Here is a 23972-nt window from a genome sequence, read left to right on the forward strand (position 1 = left end):
GAACAACATTATGAACTAACCAGTACCCCAGAGCTCTTGACTCTAGCTGCATATGTATCAAAAGATGGCCTAGTCGGCCATCACTGGAAAGAGAGGCCCATTGGACTTGCAAACTCTATATGCCCCAATACAGGGGAACGCCAAGGCCAAAAAGTGGGAGTGGGTGGGTAGAGGAGTGGGGGGAGGGAGTGTATTGGGGACTTTTTGGATAGCATTGGAAATTTAAATGAGGAAAATACCTAAAAAAAAAAAAAGAAGCACAAAGACTGTAAATGCCAACAGAATAAGAAAACAAGGATTTCTAGAAAGTCACTAAAGGACTGACACACTTATAAATCTGGCAGCATGAACAGGACCTGAACATGCATGGGCCAGACAGAGTCCCAGGCTTAAGGGGAATTGGAAACCAGATCTTAATTCTAAACCAGAAGCTACATTGAATTGATAACTTCCCACAAATGAAAAATGGGTTTTCTTGCACTGTTTCACCAGGTTTACAAATAACTCCTAAGGGCATGCACCATGCCAAATAATAATAGATGAGCTAAACAAATGAATTCAAAGACAATTTTGATGTCATTTGCTTCATATTTTGCCATGGCTTTCTTTAAAATAACCTTACAGTTTCTTTGTAAACATTATGTTATTCAGTTTTGTGTTTTTATAAGATTTCCAAATTTGCAAATGTGTGTGTCTTTGTCTCGGTCTCTGAATATTGCAGGGGATCAGCCCCAGTGGGTCTTCTTTCTTGTTCTTGTTCTCCTTGAGGCAGTAGAGGTGGAAGAACATCTGCAGGGGCTTGGGGAAGTACGACTTAGTACTAGATAGTTAGGATTCCTGTTTAATAATAAAACACTTTCCTGTCTAAATTGCTTTGCCTCAGTTGCTGACCTGGCTTCTGAACAACACTGAGGTGAGAAACTGTTTAGTACGTCATCATAAAACAGCTGGAGATTAAGTAAAGTAGCCTTTGATCTATCTACACAGGAAGTGTGCGGCTCTAACTTTCAGGCTGCTAGTTGAAGTTGCAGGAAGAAAAGGGGACACTTTGAAAACTGATTTTAATGTTTAGTTCTAAGTTGTAAAATGTTTCCTATGAAACCTCTCTAAGGGAATGGGGAAAGGGCTTGTAAGTAAAACAGGGATAAAGGGTCTACAAAAAATGGGATAAGTGGAATCTAAGAAAAGCAGGATAAGAAGAATGCAAAAAAAAAAAAAAGGGAATAAGGAGAGAGGGTGAGTGTGAGAAAGTTTCCTCTTCTCTTTGTCCTCAGAACTTATAGATCTTTCAGAATGTGTAATCACATGGTAAAGAGTTCATCACACGTTTACACATAAATTCAAATCATAAATCTAACAAAATGTCTACAACAGAGAATGTTCATACACATATCCATTAGGAGTAATTATCTGGCTAAACATTCATCACCTATCACAGCTCCACAGATTGATGTAGAATTAAAAATCATAACGAAGTTATTAGGGAAGTTTTATATTGATAGTCCTGGTCAATATTTTATCTACTGCCCTAGCACCTATAATAAGTCATCGGTTTCCCTATCGACTACCTTTGATTAATGGTATTACAACATTTTGAAATGTGCTCTGAGAAGTAGAAGGCCTGATTTCTAGCTCAGAAGCAGTTAACTGGTGACACTTAGAGACTGGCAGAGTTCTCATTACAGTTTTGACTATCAGAAAGGACCTAATAGCAGTTGCACTATAAAAAAAAAAAGCTTAATAAATACTGATATAATTTTAGGAATTCTTATAGGATCAATATAAAAAATTTGAGAAGTCATCTATTTGTCTATAGCATCACTATAAGACATCTTCATTGTTCTGCAGAAATCTATTCAAAAGGATGGGCTAATACTGTTACAATATTGTATATATGCTTAATATTATATTGTATATATAATATTGTTATATATGCTTAATAATAACAGAAAAGGCTTATTAATAGCAGGAAACTTTCCTAAAATGTTTTTCTTCTGGGCCTTGCCTATCGGAGTTCCATCATAGATTGTTACACCAAGGTGAACACCTCAGGATGATAACTTCCTTGTTTTTAGCTTGTCCTAGGATGCCTCTTGACAGTATATATGTCTTATACTCTTTTCTTTTTCTCTTTTCCTTCAGTTTGTGTTTTTGTCCTATTCTAGATTGTTTGTTTTAATTTATATTTTTATTTTATTATTATTTTTAAATACTTGCTTGTTTTATAATGAGAGACAATGAATGTTAATTTGGGTGGGTAGAGAAGTAGAGGGGAGTTGATGGAGGGGAGACCATAATAAGAATATATTATATGACAAAAAAATCTATTTTCAATTAAAAATATAAAATAAAATAAGAAAAAAATATCAGTGAATGAAAAATACTATACATCGGGCCTAAGATATCGCCCATTTTCTATTTTACTAATTAAGTGAATATTTATTGGAACCAATGTATTGAGCATTATGCTATTTAGGTCATACAAATCTAAAGAATGTTATTAGACACAAAAATTCCTATACCCATTCATAAGAATATTATCCAAGAAAATAAATGTTAAAAAAAACAGTCACATCAAAAGAGGTATCAATTTAAGTTCAATGCAGATGTAAATCCTTTCAGTCTCTCAACTAGATCTTAAATAAATAAATAAATAAATAAATAAATAAATAAATAAATAAATAAATAAATAAATAAATTTAGGACATAGAAAACTCTTGAAAGGGCTAGGAAAGGAATATAGTAGCCAATGAAATTCACTGTTTCCAAAGTCTAAGATGCTTTTCTGAAGTTGCAGTTCCTGGCCTGCCATTCTGCCCATGCTGTCAAAATTGTCCCTCATACACACGATACTGGTGGATCCAGGCTTTGAGTCTTGTGTGGGGCACTTAACTAGCTAACTATATTCTAACCTCCATTGCTTAGACTGTAAGGTACAAAACTGAGAAGATAGTACCTTTGCATTTAATGCTCAAATTACAGTAGAAGCATGTTAGAAAAAAGGGGAAACGTAACCTTTCACTCTCTAGTCTTTCTACCTAGACACTTAATATGGATTTTGTAGAATCATTTTTGTTTTAAAGATGGTCTCCTTTGCAAGCGCCTCATATTACATTTATTTATTTATTGTGTGTTTGGGAGAACATGAGTAGACATGCCACAGTCCATATGTAGAGGTTAGAGTACAACTTGTAGAGTCCATTTTCTTCTACCATTTGATTCTAAGACAGTGAATTGAACTCAAGTCAACAGGTTTGAGAGCAACTGCCTTTATATGCTGAAACATCCTGCTGATCCAAACTTTTCACTTTGCAATGCCTCAACTCTAAAATCTGTTTCAGAGATCACATAAAACCCTATTCCAAAATCAGCATTTATCACTTCATTGGCAAACGTAGCACATCATGCTTCTAGACAGATCTTTCATTATTATTATTATTATTATTATCATTATTATATATTTTCTTTATTTATATTTCAAATGCTGTACCGAAAGTTCCCTATACAACCCCCCCCAGCTGTTCCCGTACCTACCCACTCCCACTTCTTGGCCCTGACATTCCCCTGTACTGGGGCATATAATGTTTGCAATACCAAGGGGCCTCTCTTCCCAATGATGGCCGACTAGGCCATCTGCTACATATGCAGCTAGAGACACGAGCTCTGGGGGTACTGGTTAGTTTGTACTGTTGGGGTTGCAGACCCCTTCAGCTCTTGGGTACTTTCTCTAGATCCTCCATTGGGGGCCCTGTGTTCCCTCCAATAGATGACTGTGAGCATCCACTTCTGTATTTGCCAGGCACTGGCCTTGCCTCACAAGAGACAGCTATATCAGGGTCCTTTCAGCAAAAACTTGCTGGCATATGCAATAGTATCTGGGTTTGGTGGCTGATTATGGGTTGGATCCCCGGGTGAGGTACTCTCTGGATGGTCCATCCTTTTGTCTTAGCTCCAGACATTTCTAGATATATCTAATAATTTAGATTTACAGATTCAAGAGTTCAGGAAGAATAGCGTAAGGACATCAGTATCTGCTAAGATTAGAAGCCAAAACTTCCAGAAGTTTTTCTGAAAGAATAATCCCCCTAGTGTCCCATCTGCTGTTTCCTCCAAGGATTGTGTGATGGCAGCTAGATCCTCAGTGTAGCAGTGGTGAGGGATAAGACATTTAAGAGGTTGAGCCTATGAGAAGTAGATGAGGCCGTGGACCCCCTATGTCTTGAATAGATTAATGTCTCCCAATAGAACCAGGCTTCTTAGGTTTAAATGAAATGTACCTATTACAAAATGAGTAGACTTCCTCACCTTCTTGTTTTCTGTCTTGTCATAGGCTCATTCTGTTCCTTATTTAGATGCAACACGTTTCCTTTCATTTCATTTCAATGTTGTAATATAACCAAAGAATCCTTAAAAGAACTCTGTGCACAATGCTACTTGAAACTTGCAGTAGTCAGAATTGTAAACTATGAACTTTATATCAATTTTTCTTCAAAAATAATTCACTTTAGACATTTTGCTATCTACTTATCATAATTTTAAGTAAATTGATATGGGGAGACTCAACCTAGTATGATTGGTAGTATTCACTAAGCAGGGTGTCTTTTACTATATAAGAATACAGAAATCAAGGTTTAAAAAGAGAGAAAGCATTCCTTCAGTCTCTGCTCCACACTTTGAATCTGTAACTCCTTCCATTGGTGTTTTGTTCCTGCTTCTAAGAAGGATCGAAGTATCCACACTTTGGTGTTCCTTCTTCTTGAGTTTCAGGTTGTTTGTTAATTGTAGCTTGGGTATTCCAAGCTTCTGGGCTAATATCCACTTATCAGTGATTGCATATCATGTGAGTTCTTTTCTGAATGGGTTACCTCACTCAGGATGATATCCTCTAGGTCTATCCATTTGCCTAAGAATATCATGAATTCATTGTTTTCATAGCTGAGAAGTACTTCATTGTGTAAATGAATTGTATTTTCTTTATTCATTCTTTGGTTGAAGAACATCTGGGTTGTTTTCAGTTTCTGACTATTACAAATAAATCTGCTATGAACATAGTTGAGCAAGTGTGCTTGTTGCATGGTGAACATTTTTCTATATATGCCCAGGAGTGGTATAGCTGGGTCCTTGGGTAGTACTATGTCCAATTTTCTGAAGACCACCAAACAGATTTTCAGAGAGGATATACCAGCTTGTAATCCCACCAGCAATTGAGGAGTATTCCTCTTTCTCCACATCCTCACCAGCATCTGCTCTCACCTGAGTTTTTGTTCTTAGCCATTCTGGCTGGTGTGAGGTGGATTCTCAGGGTTGTTTTGATTTGCATTTCCTTGATGACTAAAGATTTTGAACATTTTTTAGGTGCTTCTCAGCCATTTGGTATTCCTCAGTTGAGAATTCTTTGTTTAGCTCTGTACCCCATTTTTTATTAGTGTTATTTGGTTCTCTGAAATCTAACTTCTTGAGTTCTTTGTATATATTGGATATTAGCCCTCTTTCAGATGTAGGATTGGTAAAGATCTTTCCCAATCTGTTGGTGACCTTTTTGTCTTATTGACAGTGTCCTTTGCCTTACAGAAGCTCTGCAATTTTTATGAGGTCCCATTTGTCAATTCTTGGTCTTACAACACAAGCCATTGGTCTCACCTAGGGATGCATCCCATATACAATCACCAAACCCAGACACTGTTGTGTATGCCAACAAGTGCTTCCTGACAGAAGCCTGATATAGCTCTCTCTTGAAAGGCTCTGCCAGTACCTGCCAAATACAGAAGTGGATGCTCAACAGCCATCCATTGAACTGAGCATAGCTTCCCCAATGAAGGAGCTAGAGAAGGAGTTTACAGCCCCATAGGAGGAACAACAATATGAATTAACCAGTACCCCACCCCACCCCCAGAGCTCCCAGGGACTAAACCACCAATCAAAGTGTACACACAATAGGACTCATGGCTCCAGCTGCATATGTAGCAGAGTATGGCCTACTCAGACATCAATGGAAGGAGAGGCCCTTGTGGGAAGCCGTCCCTATCAATCTGCAATCACCATTATAAGATGGTGCAGGTTTCTGCTGTGCCTATGTGGCCTAACTGGTAAACAAGCAATATGCGCATGTGCAAGAGTGTGTTCGCGCCAAGTCACTGCACATCCCGGGGTATGCTGAGAGCGCAGCCAATCAGGTGTGGACACGTCGCACTGAGGTGTATATAAGCAGTGCCTTTTTGGGCCTCGGGGTCTTCGTCTTCATGCTGAAGCTAGCATAATAAAGAATTGCTGCAGAAGGATCCGGTTGTTCATGTGTGTGTTCTTGCTGGCGAGACAATAGCGCACGAGAGGCCCTTAGTACTGTGAAGGCTCTATGCCCCAGTGTAGGGGAATGCCAGGGATAGGACATGGGAGTGGGTGGGTTGGTGACCAAGGGAAAGAGGGAGAGGATAGGGTGAGGGTGTTTTTCAGAGGGGGAAGCAGAAAAGGGGATAACATTTGAAATGTAAATAAAGAAAATATTCAATTAAATAATGAAATAAAATAAAATAGTAAGCAAGTGAACATTAGTGTGTTCATTCCTCTTTGCTCTTCATTACAGATGTGTTATTTGAAATTTCATGAGAAGCTTATTGAAAATGAGAGACTATAACCTAGATATATGAGCTAAAGGTAACCACATTCCCTTTTTGTCAAGATTGTTTCATAGCAAAAGAAATAACATTGGACCAATGTATTTTTGAAATTCATAAATCTTCAAAATTGATATAATCTATGAATATAATTTATTTTACCAATATACACTTTAAAACATTGATTAGATTTATATTTATTGAAGTATCATTATCTTATAGCACTTGCTAATATGTGCATATGCCTGCCATAGTTTAAACTTAAAGAGTTTTGAGTTTAATTAGTTCTCCGTTATTAAAATTAACCTATCTGTTAAAGTCAAAAATGAAAATTTGAACCGAATAATCCTACTGAAGGGTCTTGATTTCTCACTTGAAAACAGGCATACTTTTAGTAGGGGTAAATGATTATTTTTGTAGAACATATAATAGGCAAAATTGAAATGATGAAATTGGTTAAATTCATAAAATACATATATCATGTCTTTATTAGACATTTAATTTTTTCACTTGATTTTCACAGAAAATATTCTATGTTGCCATTTCATTATGTAGAAAAAAATTAAGTAATCTACTTCAGTTTTAACTGTATACTCCAGAAGCAAAAGGATAAATTATCTAGGTCATACAAATAAATAATTTATTATAAGCCAGTTAATTATAGAGGGCAACACATGACTTCTCTGAAGCCATTGCCTGGTTTATCTGATTCATCTCCTAAGTGAACTTGACTCCTCTCAGCTCCTGAAGTTTATTGCCTCATTAGTCATAGTGAAATATGAAAATTGCTAGAAATCACCTCTTAATCTCTAATTGTTCTAATTGAAAAATATTTCTGAACCATATTAAGTGGACTTTTTAAAATGTTTGCATTAGAAATTTCCTGATTAAATTCTTTATTTTGTAAAATCTTGAGTTAAGATTTCTATCAGTATATAACTTTATGGTAGACTAACATGGAATAGAAAAAAGTGTTTATCATATATAGCCATTATTATTTTTAGCATGAAATTTCCCTGCCATATGTTTATAAAATTTTTAGTATTCTGGCATCATTATATTAGTGCTTTTAACAGAAATGGATTTACATCATTTCCCCAGTCCTACCCTCTACCAAGTCCCTTCCTTAAAACAATCTAATGTCCTCCACTCTAAAGGATACCCATTTTTCTTTAATTATATTTGTTATTAGAGTATAGGCATAAATATATGTTATAAATTATAAATTATATTATATAATTATATAATATATTATAAATTATATAATTTTCATGTATATATATATACATGTGAGTGTGTTTTTATTAGTGTGTATAAACTCTACATTTAACCTATAACCTATAATAACCTATAATGGGATCCATCCATGGAAGAGGATTCTCACCCTTCTTCCAGTAGTCATTAGTTTCCTGTAGTTCTTTGTCTAAGGATAAGAAAGAGCGAAAATATTTCCCCTTCTGAATTAACATGCCCACTGATATTAATACTCCTCAAGTCTCTGGATGGTCTCTCTTTCAGTCTTTGATCCATACTTTGTCTCCGTATTTGTTCCTGTTAGTATTTTGTTCCCCTTTCTAAGAACTGAAGTAACTAGACTTTGATCTTCCTTCTTGAGCTTCATGTGGTCTGTGAATTATATCTTAGATATTCCACTTTTGGGCTAATATCTATTTATCAGTGAGTTCATGCCATGTGTGTTCTTTTATGATTGGGTTACCTCACAGAGGATGATATTTTCTAGTTCCATCCATTTGCCTAAGAATTTCATGAATTCATTGCTTTTAATAGCTGAGTAACACTCCATTGTATAAATGTACCACATTTTCTGTATCTGTTGAGGGACATCACGGTTGTCTCCAGCTTCTAGCTATTATAAATAAGGCTGCTATGAACATAGTGGAGCATGTGTCCTTGATCCAACCCATAAATAGTCACCAAATGGAGACACTATTTTGGATGCCAAGAATTGCATAGCTCAGATGCCTGATATAACTGTCTCCTGGGTGGCTCTGCCAGAGCCTTACCAATACAAACGTAGATGCTCACAGCCAACCATTGAACTGATCACAGAGTCCCCAAGGGAGGATTCAAGAGAAAGGACTGGGAGCTGAAGGGGTTTGCAATCCCATAAGAAGAACAACAATATCAATCAACCAAAGCTTCTAGGGTCTAAACCACCAACCAAGGAGTACACATGGAGAGACCCATGGCTCCAGCTATATACGTAGCAGAGGATGGCCTTGTCAGGCATCAGTGGGAGAATAGGCTCTTGGACCTGTGAAGGTTCAATGCCCCAGTGTAGGGGAATTCGAGGGTGGGAAGGAAGAATTGGGTGGATGGATAGGGGCACACCGTCATAGAAGCATGAGGAGGGGGTATGGGATAGGGGATTTCTGGGGAGTGAAATCGGGAAAAGGGATAACATTTGAAATGTAAATTAAGAAATTAGCCAATAAAAAATAATACTCAAGTCTAATTTATACAACCATTTTTAGGAGAGACTGTATCACAGCAGATTTCCTGGTATGTTGGCTCTTTCAGTATTTATACCCTTTTCCATGTTTCCTCAGACCTCATGAGTAGACCAAAAAGCCAATTAGACTACTGTAATTACCAACATGTAATTGTCATTTCTTGCAACTTTATGAATATTTTGCCAGGTTGGCAATTGCTTTGGTTCATAAGTATTGTGGTTCCCTGGGCCTATTTGTTTCCCTCACATGGCAGTTTATACATTATTTTCTAAGAACATGAAAGCTAGACCACAAGAAAGAGACTTTTATGCCATTCTCAATTCTACTCATCTGACTCACATGTCCTAAGTATGTGGTGGCTTCAGCAACAGAGGGTGGCCTCAACCCTGTGATTCAATAAAGCATATATAAGTAAACTATATTGTTTTAGGGGTCCCTTGGACTACCATGACCAACTCTTCTAAAGAAGTTTTGAAAATCTTTACTGGGATTTTAATCCAGATGGGAAGTTTTATTGACTCCTGTGGCTTAAGTTTCTTCAGAACTAATGCCAGTAACTGACAACTGGGACCTCATAAAACTAATGAAGCTTTTGTACAACTAAGGAAACAATTCGTTGAGTGAAAAAGAAATTCACGGAATGAGCAAGAATATTTGTAGCTATACATCAGACAAAGGATTTCTACCAATAATATATAAATAACAAGAAATAAGTGTCAAGCAAACAAATGATCACCTCCAAAAATGGGCTGAGGATCTAAACATAAAGTTTTCAATAGAAGACTGCCTAAGTAGTATCTCAAAGGTGTTCCTCATCCTTAGTTATCAGAGAAATGTTAATTAAAACATCTTTGAGGTTTACTCGGTTCCCAATCTCAAAGTCCGTGTCAAGAAAACAATGGGCAATAAATTATAACTAGGTTGTAGAGAAAGAGAAACACTTGGTGTGGACAGAAATTGGTTCAGTAGCTCTGGGAATCTGTATGGAGGATCTTTAAAAATCTAAAAACAGATCTTCAATATAAGTCACTAATTGGCATATGCCTAAAGGTCTTGACATTCTACTCCAAAGATGCTTGCTCATTGTCACCATATTCACAATATTGAGAAATGGAAATAAATCTAATGTCCTTCAACAGATAAGTGGATGAGAAAAATGTGGAACACAAAGGAGTACTATACACAATGAAATATTATTCAGCTACATGAAAAGGGAAATCATAAACTTTGCAGTTAATTAAATAGACTTGGAAAAAAATATTGTGTGAGATAACAGAGATCCACAAATACAGACTCCACATACTATATCTCATCTGGGATTCCTAGGTCCACTTTTTCAGATGTGGGTAGACAACATGGAGTAATCCCAGTAATCACAAAAGTATAAATGGAGCATTGGTAGGGGGTTGGGAGGGTAATAGCCAGATACCAGTGGTGCGAAGCAGGAAATGAACTTACAAGTAGAGGCTTCAACTTGGAAAGTTGAAGGAAACCTACACCAAAGGAAGAGGGACTCAAACAACAAAAAGGTTCTATGATAAAGCCTTAATGCATCATATCACTTCATATTTACGTAAGATTAGTCAATAGATAAATAGATAGATTATAGATAGATAGACAGATAGATAGATACATAGATACGTAGATATGTAGATAGTAGGTAAGTAGATAGGTGAATAGACTGATAACAATAAAGCTATGTACAATTGATTTTTAATCAAAGGTAAAATCATAAAGGTAGTATTATCTTCTCTTGTTGTTTGTATTAAATTACAAATTAACAATTAATTTTAAAGCTTTCATTTTTGTAAATAAAAAGTTTTTTAATATATTTGCAAAATATGATGACTTTGTTTTATTCTAATTGGCTAGGTATGTTTTCTAAGTTCCAAATCAATATACTAATATAAAAACATATTTTCAAGTCTTTGTACAGCAAAAAAGAAAACCATATAAATCATTAAATACTTTGGGTTTTGTTTTGTTTTTTGTTTTATCTCCCAGAGATGATATTATAAATATAAAAACTGAAGTGCATTTACACTAGTAAGCATAATGTCCAATGGTCAAGTAATCACAGTTTAATTTGCTATGTAGGAAGTAGTTATGTTTCACATAATATTAAAGAAAAAAGAACTGATATTAATCATTAAGCAATGTAGCTATGCTTAACATTGTCTTAAAATGTATAATAGTGCATATACTTTGTATAATTGTATAGCTTTTTTAAAATAAATTCAATTTTAAATATAAATTTTTCAAAGATTCTCTTTTAAGAGCTTTATGGTGAACTTTTCCAAACGTTTCTTTTCTTTTTTTTAATTAGATATTTTCTTCATTTACATTTCAAATGCTATCCCAAAATTCCCCTATACCCTCAGCCTGCCCTGCTCCCCTACACACTCACGCCCACTTCTTGGCCCTGGTGTTCCCCTGTACTGTGGCATATAAAGTTTGCTAGACCAAAGGGTCTCTTACAAATGATGGCTGACTAGGCCATCTTCTGCTACATATGCAGCTAGAGACGAGCTCTGGGGGGTACTGATTATTTCGTATTGTTGCTCCACCTATAGGGTTGCACACCCCTTCAGCTCTTGGGTACTTTCTCTAGCTCCTATATTGGGGGCCCTGTTTTCCATTCTAAAGATGACTGTGAACATCCACTTCTGTATTTGCCAGGCACTGGCAAAGCCTCACAGGAGACAGCTATATCAGGGTCCTTTCAGCAAAATCTTGCTGGCATATGCAATAGTGTCTGCTTTTGGTGGCTGATTATGGGATGGACCCCCAGGTGGGGCAATCTCGGCATGGTGCATCCATTCATCTTAGCTCCAAACTTTCTCTCTGCAACTCCTTCCATGGATATTTTAATCCCTATTCTATGGAGGAATGAAGTGTCCACGCATAGGTCTTCCTTATTGATTGTCTTGTGTTTTGGAAGTTGTATCTTGGGTATTCTAGGTTTCTGGGCTAATATCCACTTATCAGTGAGTGCATATCAAGTGACTTCTTTTGTGATTGAGTTACCTCACTCAGGATGATATCCTCCAGATACATCCAATTGCCCAAGAATTTCATAAATTCATTGTTTTTAATAGCTGAGTAGTACTTCATTGTGTTAATGGACCACATTTTCTGTATCCATTCCTCTGTTGAGGGACATCTGGGTTCTTTCCAAATTCTGGCTATTATAAATAGGGCTACTATGAACATAGTGGAGCATGTGTCTTTATTACCAGTTGGAACATCTTCTGGGTATATGCCAAGGAGAGATATTGCTGGATCTACCAATAGTACTATTTCCAGTTTTCTGAGGAACCACCAGACTGATTTCCAGAGTGGTTGTACCAGCTTTCCATCCCACCAGCAATGGAAGAGCGTTCCTCTTTCTCCACATCCTTGCCAACATCTGCTGTCACCTGAAATTTTAATCCTAGCCATTCTGACTGGTGTGAGGTATCAGGGTTGTTTTGATTTGCATCCCCCTGATGATTAAGGATGTTTAACATTTTTTCAAGTGGTTCTAAGCCCTTCTGTATTCCTCAATTGAGAATTCTTTGTTTAGCTCTGTACCCCATTTTTATGGGGTTATTTGAATTTCTGGAGTTCAGCTTCTTGAGTTCTTTGTATATAATGGATATTAGTCCCCTATCAGATTTAGGATTGGTAAAAATTCTTTCCCAATCTGTTGGTGGCCTTTTTGTCTTATTGACAGTATCTTTTGCTGTACAGAAACTTTGCAATTTTATGAGGTCCCATTTGTCTATTCTTGATCTTACAGCACGGGCCATTGCTGTTCTGTTTAGGAAATTTTCCCCTGTGCCCATATCTTTGGGGGTTTTCCCCACTTTCTCCTTTATAAATTTCAGTGTCACTGGTTTTATGTGCAGTTCCTTGATCCACTTAGACTTGACCATATTACAAGGAGATAAGAATGGATCAATTCCCATTCTTAAACATGATAGCTGCCAGTTGTGCCAGCATCATTTGTTGAAAATGCTGTCCTTTTTCCACTGGATGGTTTTAGCTCCCTTGTCAGAGATCAAGTGACCATAGGTGTGTGGGTTCATTTCTGGGTCTTCAGTTCTATTCCATTGATCTACCTGTCTGCTGCAGTACCAGTACCATGCAGTTGTTTTTTTGTTTGTTTGTTTTGTTTTTTTCACAATTACTCTGTAATACAGCTTGAGGTAAGGCATGGTAATTCCCCCAGAGGTTCATTTATTGTTGAGAATAGTTTTTACTATCCTAGGTTTTTTATTATTCCAGATGAATTTGCAAATTGCCCTTTCTAACTCAGTGAAAAATTGAGTTGGAATTTTGATGGGGATTGCATTGAATCTGTAGATTGTTTTCGGCAGGATAGCCATCTTTACTATATTAATCCTGCCAATCCATGAGCATGCGAGATCTTTCCATCTTCTGAGAGCTTCTTAAATTTCATTCTTCAGAGACTTGAAGTTCTTATCATACAGATTTTTCACTTCCTTAGTTAGAGTCACATTAAGGTATTTTATATTACTTGTGACTATTGTGAAGGGTGTTGTTTCCCTAATTTCTTTTTCAATCTGTTTATCCTTTGTGTAGAGAAAGGCCATTGATTTGTTTGAGTTAATTTTATATCCAGCTACTGCACTGAAGCTGTTTATCAGGTTTAGGAATTCTTTGGTGGAATTTTTAGGGTCATTTATATATACTATCATATCATCTGCAAATAGTGACATTTTGACTTCTTCCTTTCCAATTTGTATCCCCTTGATCTAATTTTGTTGTCGAATTGCTCTGGCTAGGACTGCAAGTATTATATTGAATAGTAGCCAGCCTTGTCTACTCCTTGATTTTAGTGGGATTGCTTCCAACTTCTCTCTATTTACTTTGATGTTGGCTACTGGTTTGTTGTATATTAGTATTATTTTATTTAGGTATGGGTCTTGAATTCCTGATCTTTCCATGACTTTTATCGTGAAGGGGTGTTGGATTTTTTTCAAATGCTTTCTCAGCATCTAATGAGATGATCATGTGGTTGTTTTGTCTTTGAGTTCGTTTATATAGTGGATTACATTGATAGATTCCTATATATTAAACCATCCCTGCATCCCTGGGATGAAGTCTACTTGGTAATGATTGATGGTCGCTGTGATGTGTTCTTGGATTCGGTTTGCAAGGATTTTCTTGAGTATTTTTGCATTGATATTCATAAGGTAAATTGGTCTGTAGTTGTCTTTCTTTGTTGAATCTTTGTGTGGTTTGGGTATCAAAGTAACTGTGGCTTCATATAATGAATTGGGTAGAGTACCTTCTGTTTCTATTTTGTGGAATAGTTTGAGGAGATTTGAAATTAGGTCTTCATTGAAGGTCTGATAGAACTCTGCACTATACCTATCCGTTCCTGGGCTTTTTTTTTTTTTTTTTTTTTTTTTTTTTTTGGTTGGAAGACTATTAATGACTGCTTCTATTTCTTTAGGGGAAATGGGACTGTTTAGATCGTTAATCCTATCCTGATTTAACTTTTGTACCTGGTATCGATCTAGGAAGTTGTCCATTTCATCCAAGTTTTCCAGTTTTGTTGAATATAGCATTTTGTAGTCGGATCTGATGATATTTTGGATTTCCTCAGGATCTGTTGTTATGTCTCCCTTTTCATTTCTGATTTTGTTAATTAGGATACTTCCTCTGTGCCCTCTAATGAGTCTGGCTAAGAGTTTATCTATTTTGTTGATTTTCTCAAAGACCCAGCTCCTGGTTTGGTTGATTCTTTGAATAGTTCTTTTTGTTTCCACTTGGTTGATTTCACCCCTGAGTTTGATTATTTCCTGCCCTCTACTCCTCTTTGGTGAATTTGCTTTCTTTAGTACTAGAGCTTCTAGGTGTGCTGTCAGACTGCTAGTGTATGCTCTCTCTAGTTTCTTTTTGAAGGCACTCAGAGCTATGTGTTTTCATCTTAGGACTGCTTTTATTGTGTCCCATAAATTTGGGTATGTTGTGGCTTCATTTTCATTAAATTCTAAAACGTCTTTAATTTCTTTCTTCATTTCTTCCTTGACCAAGGTATCATTGAGGAGAGTGCTGTTCAGTTTCCATGTGAATGTTGGCTTTCTATTATTTATGCTGTTATTGAAGATCAGCATTAGTCCGTGGTGATCTGATAGGATGCATAGGATAATTTCAATATTTTTGTATCTGTTGAGGCCTGTTTTGTGAATGATTTTATGGTCTTTTTTGGAGCAGATACCATGAGGTGCTGAGAAGTTATATCCTTTTGTTTTAGTTTAAAATGTTCTGTAGATATCTGTTAAATCCATTGGTTTTATAACTTCTGTTAGTGTCCATCTGTCTCTGTTTAGTTTCTCTTTCCAGAACTTGTCCATTGGTGAGAGTGAGGTGTTGAAGTCTCCCACTATTATTGTGTAAGGTGCAATGTGTGCTTTGAGCTTTACTAAAGTTTCTTTAATGAATGTGGCTGCCCTTGCATTTGGAGCATAGATATTTAGAACTGAGAGTTCATCTTGTTAGATTTTATCTTTGATGAGTATGAAGTGCCCCTCCCTGTCTTTTTTGATAACTTTGGTTTGAAAGTCAATTTTATTCGATAGAAGAATGGCTACTCCAGCTTGTTTCTTTGGAACATTTGCTTGAAAATTATTTTCCAACCTTTTACTCTGAGATGGTGGCTCTCTTTATCCCTGAGATGGGTTTCCTGTAAACAGGAAAATGTTGGGTCATGTTTGTGTAGCCAGTCTGTTAGTCTATGTCTTTTTATTGGGGAATTGAGTCCATCGATGTTAAGAGAAATCAATGAAAAGTAATTGTTGCTTCCTGTCATTTTGTTGTTAAAGTTGTGAATTTGTTCTTGTGTCTGTCTTCTTTTAGTTTTGTTAAAGGATTACTTTCTTGCTTTTTCTGGGGTGAAGTTTCCATCTTTGAGTTGGGGTTTTCCCTTTATTATCCTTTGAAGGGTTGGATTGGTGGAAGGATATTGTGTGAATTTGGTTTTGTCATGGAATACCTTGGTTTCTCCATCTATGGAAATTGAGAGTTTTGCTGGGTATAGTAGCCTGGGCTGGCATTTGTGTTCCCTTAGTGTCTGTATAACATCTGTCCAGGATCTTCTGGCTTTCATAGTCTCTGGAGAGAGGTCTGGAGTATTTCCAATATGCCTGCCTTTGTATGTTACTTGACCTTTTTCCCTTACTGCTTTTAATATCCTGTCTTTATTTAGTTCATTTGTTGTTCTGATTTTTATGTGTTGGGAGGAATTTCTTTTCTGGTCTAGTCTATTTGGAGTTCTATAGGCTTGTATGTTCATGGAGGTTAGGTTAGGTATGTTCCCTTTTAGGTACGGGAAGTTTTCTTCTATAATTTTGTTGAAGATATTTGACGGCTCTTTAAGTTGAAAATCTTTATTCTCATCTACTCCTATTATCCATATTTTTGGCCTTCTCATTGTTCCCTGGATTTTCTGAATGTTTTGAATTAGGATCTTTTTGCATTTTTCATTTTCTTTGATTGTTGTGTCCATGTTCCCTATGGAATCTTCTGCATCTCAGATTCTCTCTTCTATCTCTTGTATTCTGTTGCTGATGCTCACATCTAAGGTTCCTGCTTTTTTTCCTAGGGTTTCTATCTCCAGAGTTGTCTTCTTTTGGGATTTTTTCATTGTTACTACTTCCATTTTTATATCTGAATGGTTTTGTTCAATTCCATTGCCTGTTTGGTTGTGTTTTCCTGTAATTCCTTAAGGGATTTTTGTGTTTCTTCTACCTGTTTAGCATCGTTTTCCTGTAGTTCTTTAAGGACTTTTACCTTTTTAGCAGTGTTCTCCTGTAATTCCTTGAGGGATTTTTGTGTTTACTCTTTAAGGACTTCTAGTTGTTTAGCAGTATTGTCCTGTAATTCCTTGAGGGATTTTTGTGCTTCCTCTTTAAGGGCTTCTACCTGTTTAACAGTGTTCTCCTATAATTCCTTGAGGGATTTTTGTGTTTCCTCTTTAAGGGCTTCTACTTGTTTAGCAGTATTCTCCTGTAATTCCTTGAGGGATTTTTGTGCTTCCTCTTTAAGGGCTTCTACCTGTTTAATAGTGATCTCCTGTATTTCTTTAAGTGAGTTATTAATGTCCTTCTTAAAATCTTCTACCACTAACATGAGATATGATTTTAAATCTGTGTCTTGCTTTTCGGGTGTTTTGGAGTATCCAGGACTTGTTGTGGTGGGTGTACTGGGTTCTGATGATTCCCAGTGTTCTTGGTTTCTATTAGTAAGATTCTTACATTTGCCTTTCGCCATCTGGAAATCTCTGGTGTTAACGTTCAAGCTGTCTCTGGTTGGAGCTTGATCCTCCTGTGATTCTGTTAGCCTCTGTCAGCACTCCTGGGAGTCCAACTCTCACCTGAGTTCCAGTGGTCAGAGCACTCTCTGCAGGCAAGCTCTCTTCTTTCAGGGCAGGTGTCCAGCAGTCTGGAGCTCTGATCTACCTTCTGAGTTCTGGGGTAAGAACCTTCCCTATAGGCCTACTCTCCTCTGGCAAGGAATATGCCCAGGGGTGTGGGTCTCAGCTCCACCTCCTTGCTGAAGATGAAGACCCAATTGGACCCTGTACAAGAAGCTCTGTTGCTTCAATCGCCCATGTGATCTCAGGTGATCAGAAGGTCCTGGGTGTGTTAGGGATCCTGCAGAGTGGAGAGTCCTCTGGTGTCCTAGAAGCCCTCAGCTGGGTTCACACAGAAGAAAGAAGGGCTGGCCCCTGACATGAATGGATCCCAGCCTCTGGTAGGGCGGGGTTCCTTTGTCCCTGTTCCTGCTGGCACAAGACCCTCAGCAATTCTTTGGAGCTAATGTTGAGTTCTAGTTACCTGTGATCCCAAGGTGATCCCAAGGTCCTGCAGTATGGAGAGCACTCTGGAGCCCTTAGCGACCTCTGCTGGGCTCAGAAGGAAGATGGTAGGCGAACTTTTCCAATCTTATGTACAGTAATTTCTCAGTAGCCACAAACATCCCAGGAAGGAAAATAATTCTTTTCCCAGTTCATGTGGCCAATTTGGGGAAGGCAAGATGCAGAAAAAAGAAAAGAAAACAAAACAAAACAAGCATTTTATGAACCATGGTCACAAGTTTGTAAATGGTTATCTGCCTCTGCTAAGAATAGTTTCTTCCAGTCCATCTGCTACCAGTTTTATATCTTTTAGTCATCTTTAACAATGATCATTAATTGGCTAAGGCCTTTCTGTTGTTTTAAAAGCTGTTTATTTTACATAAGAGTTTGTATATATGTAATCTGTTTCTTCAGATTTCACAGCTCCAAAATGATTCTGTATCCTGATATGATTTGGAACATAACTCATTTATTTGACCTAAGAACTAAGTAGGTGCATTTACTTTTCCCTGAATAGTTATCTAGCTGAACCCATAACTGGTCTTCATCAGCATAGTGTAGTAGCTACTTGTCCATTTGATTTCTTGTTTGGATTAGAACCTATAATGTTCTGTGAGAGAGATCCCTATGTTTCTTCTTGTGCTATTTTGGCCATACTTGTAATTTGATTCTTTTGTAGTTCAGGAATATTTTCAGATATAATATCTAATCTGGTCTGATGCTTGTTAGTCATATAATCTTGAAACTTCAGTCTTCGAAGTAGTTCTTTGAAACTCACCCTTGGTATAGGATTGATTTTTCACCATTGGAAATACTCATTTTGGCCTGTTTCCAAATAATATAATCAACACTAGCAGGTGGGATCTACAATAGCTGTTTGATCTGAGCAAGAGACAATTTGGTTCTGGTCATAAAAAGGGTCACTCTCAGCTACTGCAGCTGTGTTTTAACACTGTTGTCACTGAAACTCTTCTTAAAGTGTCATTTGGAGAATGCTTAACAGCATAATGACAACTTCTGTTTGATCATCTGGCAATGTCTTAATGCCCTCTATATTAACCATAAGGGTCTGGTTTCCTGGAAACAATATTATCTTATACTATGAACAAGATGGATGACATTTACCTCTATTATAAACTACAGTACTACACAAACTTCTTGTAAATTTGCTCCAATGACACCAAAATTCTAGAAAATTTTTCTATGTTAAATATATAAGATTTTTTTTCAGTTTTACAATAAATTCTCTGTCAATCATACAAAACTCACAAACATTCACAATACCCCCTGAAAATTTTTATTTTAAGGTTTTTAAAATATGTATGTGTTTGTGTGAGTGGGTGCACATGTATATGCATGTGGAGATCAGAAGAGGGCATCAGGTGTTTCCTTCTATCACTCTCTGCCTATTCTGAGGCAGGGTATTTCTCTGAAACTGGAGCTACTATGGTCTCTGTATACTGGAAGACAGCAAGCCCAATTGGTTCTCTTATACCCTATCACAATGGACCTGCATTACAGGTGTATGCAGAATACATGGGTTGTTACATGAATTCTGAGTAACAAATGCCAGTCCTTGTGAGTATGCAGTAAATGTTCTTACAATCAGTACTAAATGGACCAGTAAAACACACACACACACACACACACAAATTATCTAGCTGAACCACATCAATTCATAGAACAATCAGAAATAATTAACTGGTGTTAAAGTTTGGAATGAGTAATTGCATGGCAACAAATTACTCATGATTTATTTAACTATATATTGCCCTACTATAACAATAATATAATACCCTTTGTTTTTACTACTAAAGTGTGACTATATGTTGTCTGAGTCTTACAATAGTATAATACTTTTAATTTTTGGTGCTTGATATATAGAAAAAAATTTTACTTTACTGGAGTACTAGCTAAGCCAATTTATGTTAAGACCGCAAATGAATGCTTCACCTATATGCCTAATAGAGGGCATCATCACAGTAATTACCATTGTAAAAATGCTAATTAACTCACCAAAAAGACCAGGCATCCTGCTAAAAATATATACCTGGTTGATAATTTTAGCCATGTTCAGTAATATTGTTACCTCATGTAATGACTTTAGAAGTATATAATAAATTATCTTTTTAGCATATGCCTTGCTGAAAACTCTGATGTTAAAGTAAATCAAAGTTAAGAATAATATCACAAAGATAAAAAAATGGCATTATTAACTACACATCAATTTTACTCTATAAATAGAAAACATTCAAGGACATTTTATCACTGCATTGTTACTAAATTGACATTCAACATCAGATGAATTTAGTTTAATGGCAATGTGATTTGTACAACTCTATTTTATATTTGTATAATCTAGGAATAGATCTTAAGCAAAAGAAAAACATAAAATCGCATCCATTTATCTCTACAATGATTTGCTTTATAAATCTACACAGTAATGTGACAATTCACATTAATATATTCAAATAATACTTGATACACATTTCAAAACATGTGCCCAGTGTGTCGAGGAAAGCATTGTTTGAATAAAAACCTTAAGTTTCAATATTTTAAACTTGTCAACATAAAGGCAACTATTTGAAATTATTTTATATAATTTTATTTCATGTCTGGGTAAGTGAAAAATAGTATGTGTACACAGGCACCTTGTTAAAAATAACATATACTAAGATTTTGTTTTATTTTGGGGGTGGGGGGTTATTTTGGAGCAATTGTTTAAACAGGATCTCTATATAGCAAGCTGGCATGAAAAATGAAAGAGCAGACAATGACCTTGAACTTCTGATTCTCCTGTGTTTACTTCCTAAGGATTGAGTTTATAGGGATATATCACTTTTTTTTGCCATCTAAAAACACATCTTTATTATTGAATGTGAACCAAGGACCTGGGTTCTGGGTTTAAAAGTACTTACGATTAAAGAGTAAACAACAACAGAAACAAATAATAACAACAAAATCCACAAAAAAAAAAAAAAAAAAGCTTAGAATTGAAGGCAGCCTTTTACCCAGATTTCTCAACAGTTTACTAAAGTCTACTGTGGGTCATTGACTGTTTATGACTAATTTATACCTGGACTCAGCTAAAAGCCTCCAGACTGAAATGGTACTCAGAAATTCTGACTTTTAAACAACCTAAATGTCTCTGTGTGCTTCCTGTGCCCAAATTTAATTTTAAACAAAGAGCAGGCATATTATAAATATGACTGACTTGGGTCAAGCACTCCTGTTGAACTGGAGAAAACATTATCACCCCCATCCCAATCCCCAAGGAAAGGAATGCCAGCGGTGAGTGCCTCTGTGTGTGTATAATATATACATAGGCACACAGATGCATATATAGACAGGTAGCTATATAGATACATAATCTCTCAAAAAGGCAGTAACAAAAATAACAAACTATGCTTGCAATGTGGCAGCAGAATAAGACAGTGTCAAAGTGAAGGGAAAATGGTTACAATCTATCCAGGTTTAAATAACTATGATACTAGCTTAACTTTTACCACCTTGCTTGTAACCCCCAACAGACAGCCTTCTTGTAAGAGAGAAGACCCCCTCCACAGATGCTTTGAAGAGGGAGGACTCCCCTCACAGATACCTTGTGTTCGAATCAGTCTGCACTATTCAGAACAACACCAGCTCTGCTGGTCGAGATTGTGGGTTTGCAGGGACATCTAAGCTTTCATTAAACTGGAAAGCAATCAAGTCTTTATGTCTACAAATTATACATTTAATAGTTCCACATATTTGGCAAACTTTGTGATGACATCTAGGATATTTTCACCAAATCGTAGACGTAAATATGGAAGTCGTCATCAAACTTGATGAAATAGACAGAGGGCTTGGCCTCTACTTGGTGGATGACCATGCCAATCCTTTTCGAGCTGTCTTCTTTGTCATATTCCATTTGCTTGCCTACCAGGCTGTCCACAACTTCTCCTGGCTCCCTTTCTGCTGGAGGCGAATCGTCAACTCTATCAGGGAGAACTTCCAGTGCAGAAACTCTTTCATCCTTAAGTTCTAGTCCATAAACACAGTCAAATCCATCGTACTTTATAAGATACAGGGGAGGATTCACAGGCACCTGGTCCAGGACCATCCCCTTCCACTGGGCAACAGGGCCATTGGCCTCTCTCCACCCATGCTGGATCCTGCAGCCTACGATATTCCACCGGGGTTGGGACACAGGCTTGCTTGGTCCCACACTGGTCCAATGTTTTTTTGTGAGATGTCCTCTTCTTCATCATGTTTGCAGATACTCCAGCATGGCCTGCATCAGCTCTGGACCGCTGGCCAGGTGTCTTACCGAAGGGGGTCTTCATTCATCTGTATCTATGTGAGCAGCAGAGCTGCTGGACTAGGGTGAAAATCCAATGTTCTCAGCGATGAGGCTGCCCACAGGTTCGTGTTAATCCACCATTCAGGTGTCTCCTTTACAAGTTCAGCAAAAACACATGGAATCCCCAGTGCCCTGCGCCTGATATATCACATTTTATAAACTGCTTGACATAGAACTTGGGGCTTCCAGCATGATAAGTAAACAAATTACTGATATAAATATTCAAAAAATAATTTTATTTGCTATGGAAACAAATCCTTCACTGCCCTAACTGTGTTGTCTTAAAAATAAGTTATTTGAGTCTTATGTATCTTATAATCAGAGTTAATAATTTAATAAGTATCATGAGGATTTAATGATAAGTATCATGAGGATAAACAAAACCAGGTTAGCCTTATTGTATGAATCAACATATTTTGGATGTCTACCATCTATCTGAATACTCCAAATTTCTAATATATTTAGGTATTTGCATTCTATTAATACAGAATAATATCACTTGCTTTACAATTATCTATGCTAGGAAATGAGCTAGAAAAAAAAGTTTATAAGGATAATTCAAGATGAGAGTGAAGATTCTCAAATTAAAGAGCCAGTAAATATCTTCAACAAAATTATAGAAGAAAACCTCCATAGCCTAAAGAAAGAGATGCCCATGAATATAAAACAAAACAAAACAAAACAAAACAGCCTTACAGGACTCCAAATACATTGGGCCAGAAAAGATATCCCCTCCCCTGTCACATAATGATCAAAATACCAAATGCACAAAACAAAGAAATAATATTAAAAGCAGTAAGAAAAAAATGGTCAAGTAACATATAAAGGTAGACCTATCATAATTACAACAGACTTCTCAACAGAATATGAATGCCAGAAGATCATGGACAGATGTCATACACACACTAAAAGAATACAAAGGCCAGACCAGGCTACTGTATTGAGCAAAACTGTCAATTACCATAGGTGGAGAAACCAAGATATTCCAAAACAAGAACAAATTTACAGAATATCTGTCCACAAATCCAGTCCTTCAAAGGATAATAAACGGACTAACGTGAGGAGGGAAACTACACCCTAGAAATAGCAAGAAAATAATCTTTTTTTAACAAACAAAAAGAAGATAGCCACATAAAAATAATTACACCTCTAACCACAAAAATAACAGGGAGCAGCAATTACTTTTCCATAATACCTCTTAATATCAATTGACTCAGTTCCCAAATAAAAAACCATATACTAAGAGAATAGATATGTAAACAGGACCCAACATTTTGCTGAATACAAGAAACCCACCTCAGTAACAAAGACAGACACTATTTCAGAGTAAAAGGCTGAAAAGCAAATGGTCAGAAGAAACAAGCTGGAATAGCTGTTCTAAAATTGAATAAAATCGACTTTTTTTCCATTTTTATTAGGTATTTAGCTCGTTTACATTTCCAATGCTATACCAAAAGTCCCCCATACCCTCCCCCCAACCCCTACGCACCCACTACTCCTTTTTGGCCCTGGCGTTCCCCTGTACTGGGGCATATAAAGTTTGCAAGTCCAATGGGCCTCTCTTTCAAGTGATGGCCTATTAGGCCATCTTTTGATACATATGCAGCTAGAGACAAGAACTCCAGGGTACTGATTAGTTCATATTGTTCCACCTATAGGGTTGCAGTTTCCTTTAG

The 23972-nt window shown here is 36.7% G+C and overlaps 2 pseudogenes; both read right to left on the reverse strand.

Annotated features, from left to right (window-relative positions):
- Positions 1–18204: 18204 nt before the first annotated feature.
- Positions 18205–20025, reverse strand: LOC110291908 (annotated as a pseudogene).
- A 1496-nt stretch (positions 20026–21521) lies between these two features.
- Positions 21522–22318, reverse strand: LOC110291482 (annotated as a pseudogene).
- Between the last annotated feature and the right edge of the window lie 1654 nt (positions 22319–23972).

Source organism: Mus caroli, chromosome 3, assembly GCF_900094665.2.
Source record: "Mus caroli chromosome 3, CAROLI_EIJ_v1.1, whole genome shotgun sequence".
In the NCBI taxonomy this organism is placed as follows: Eukaryota; Metazoa; Chordata; class Mammalia; order Rodentia; family Muridae; genus Mus; species Mus caroli.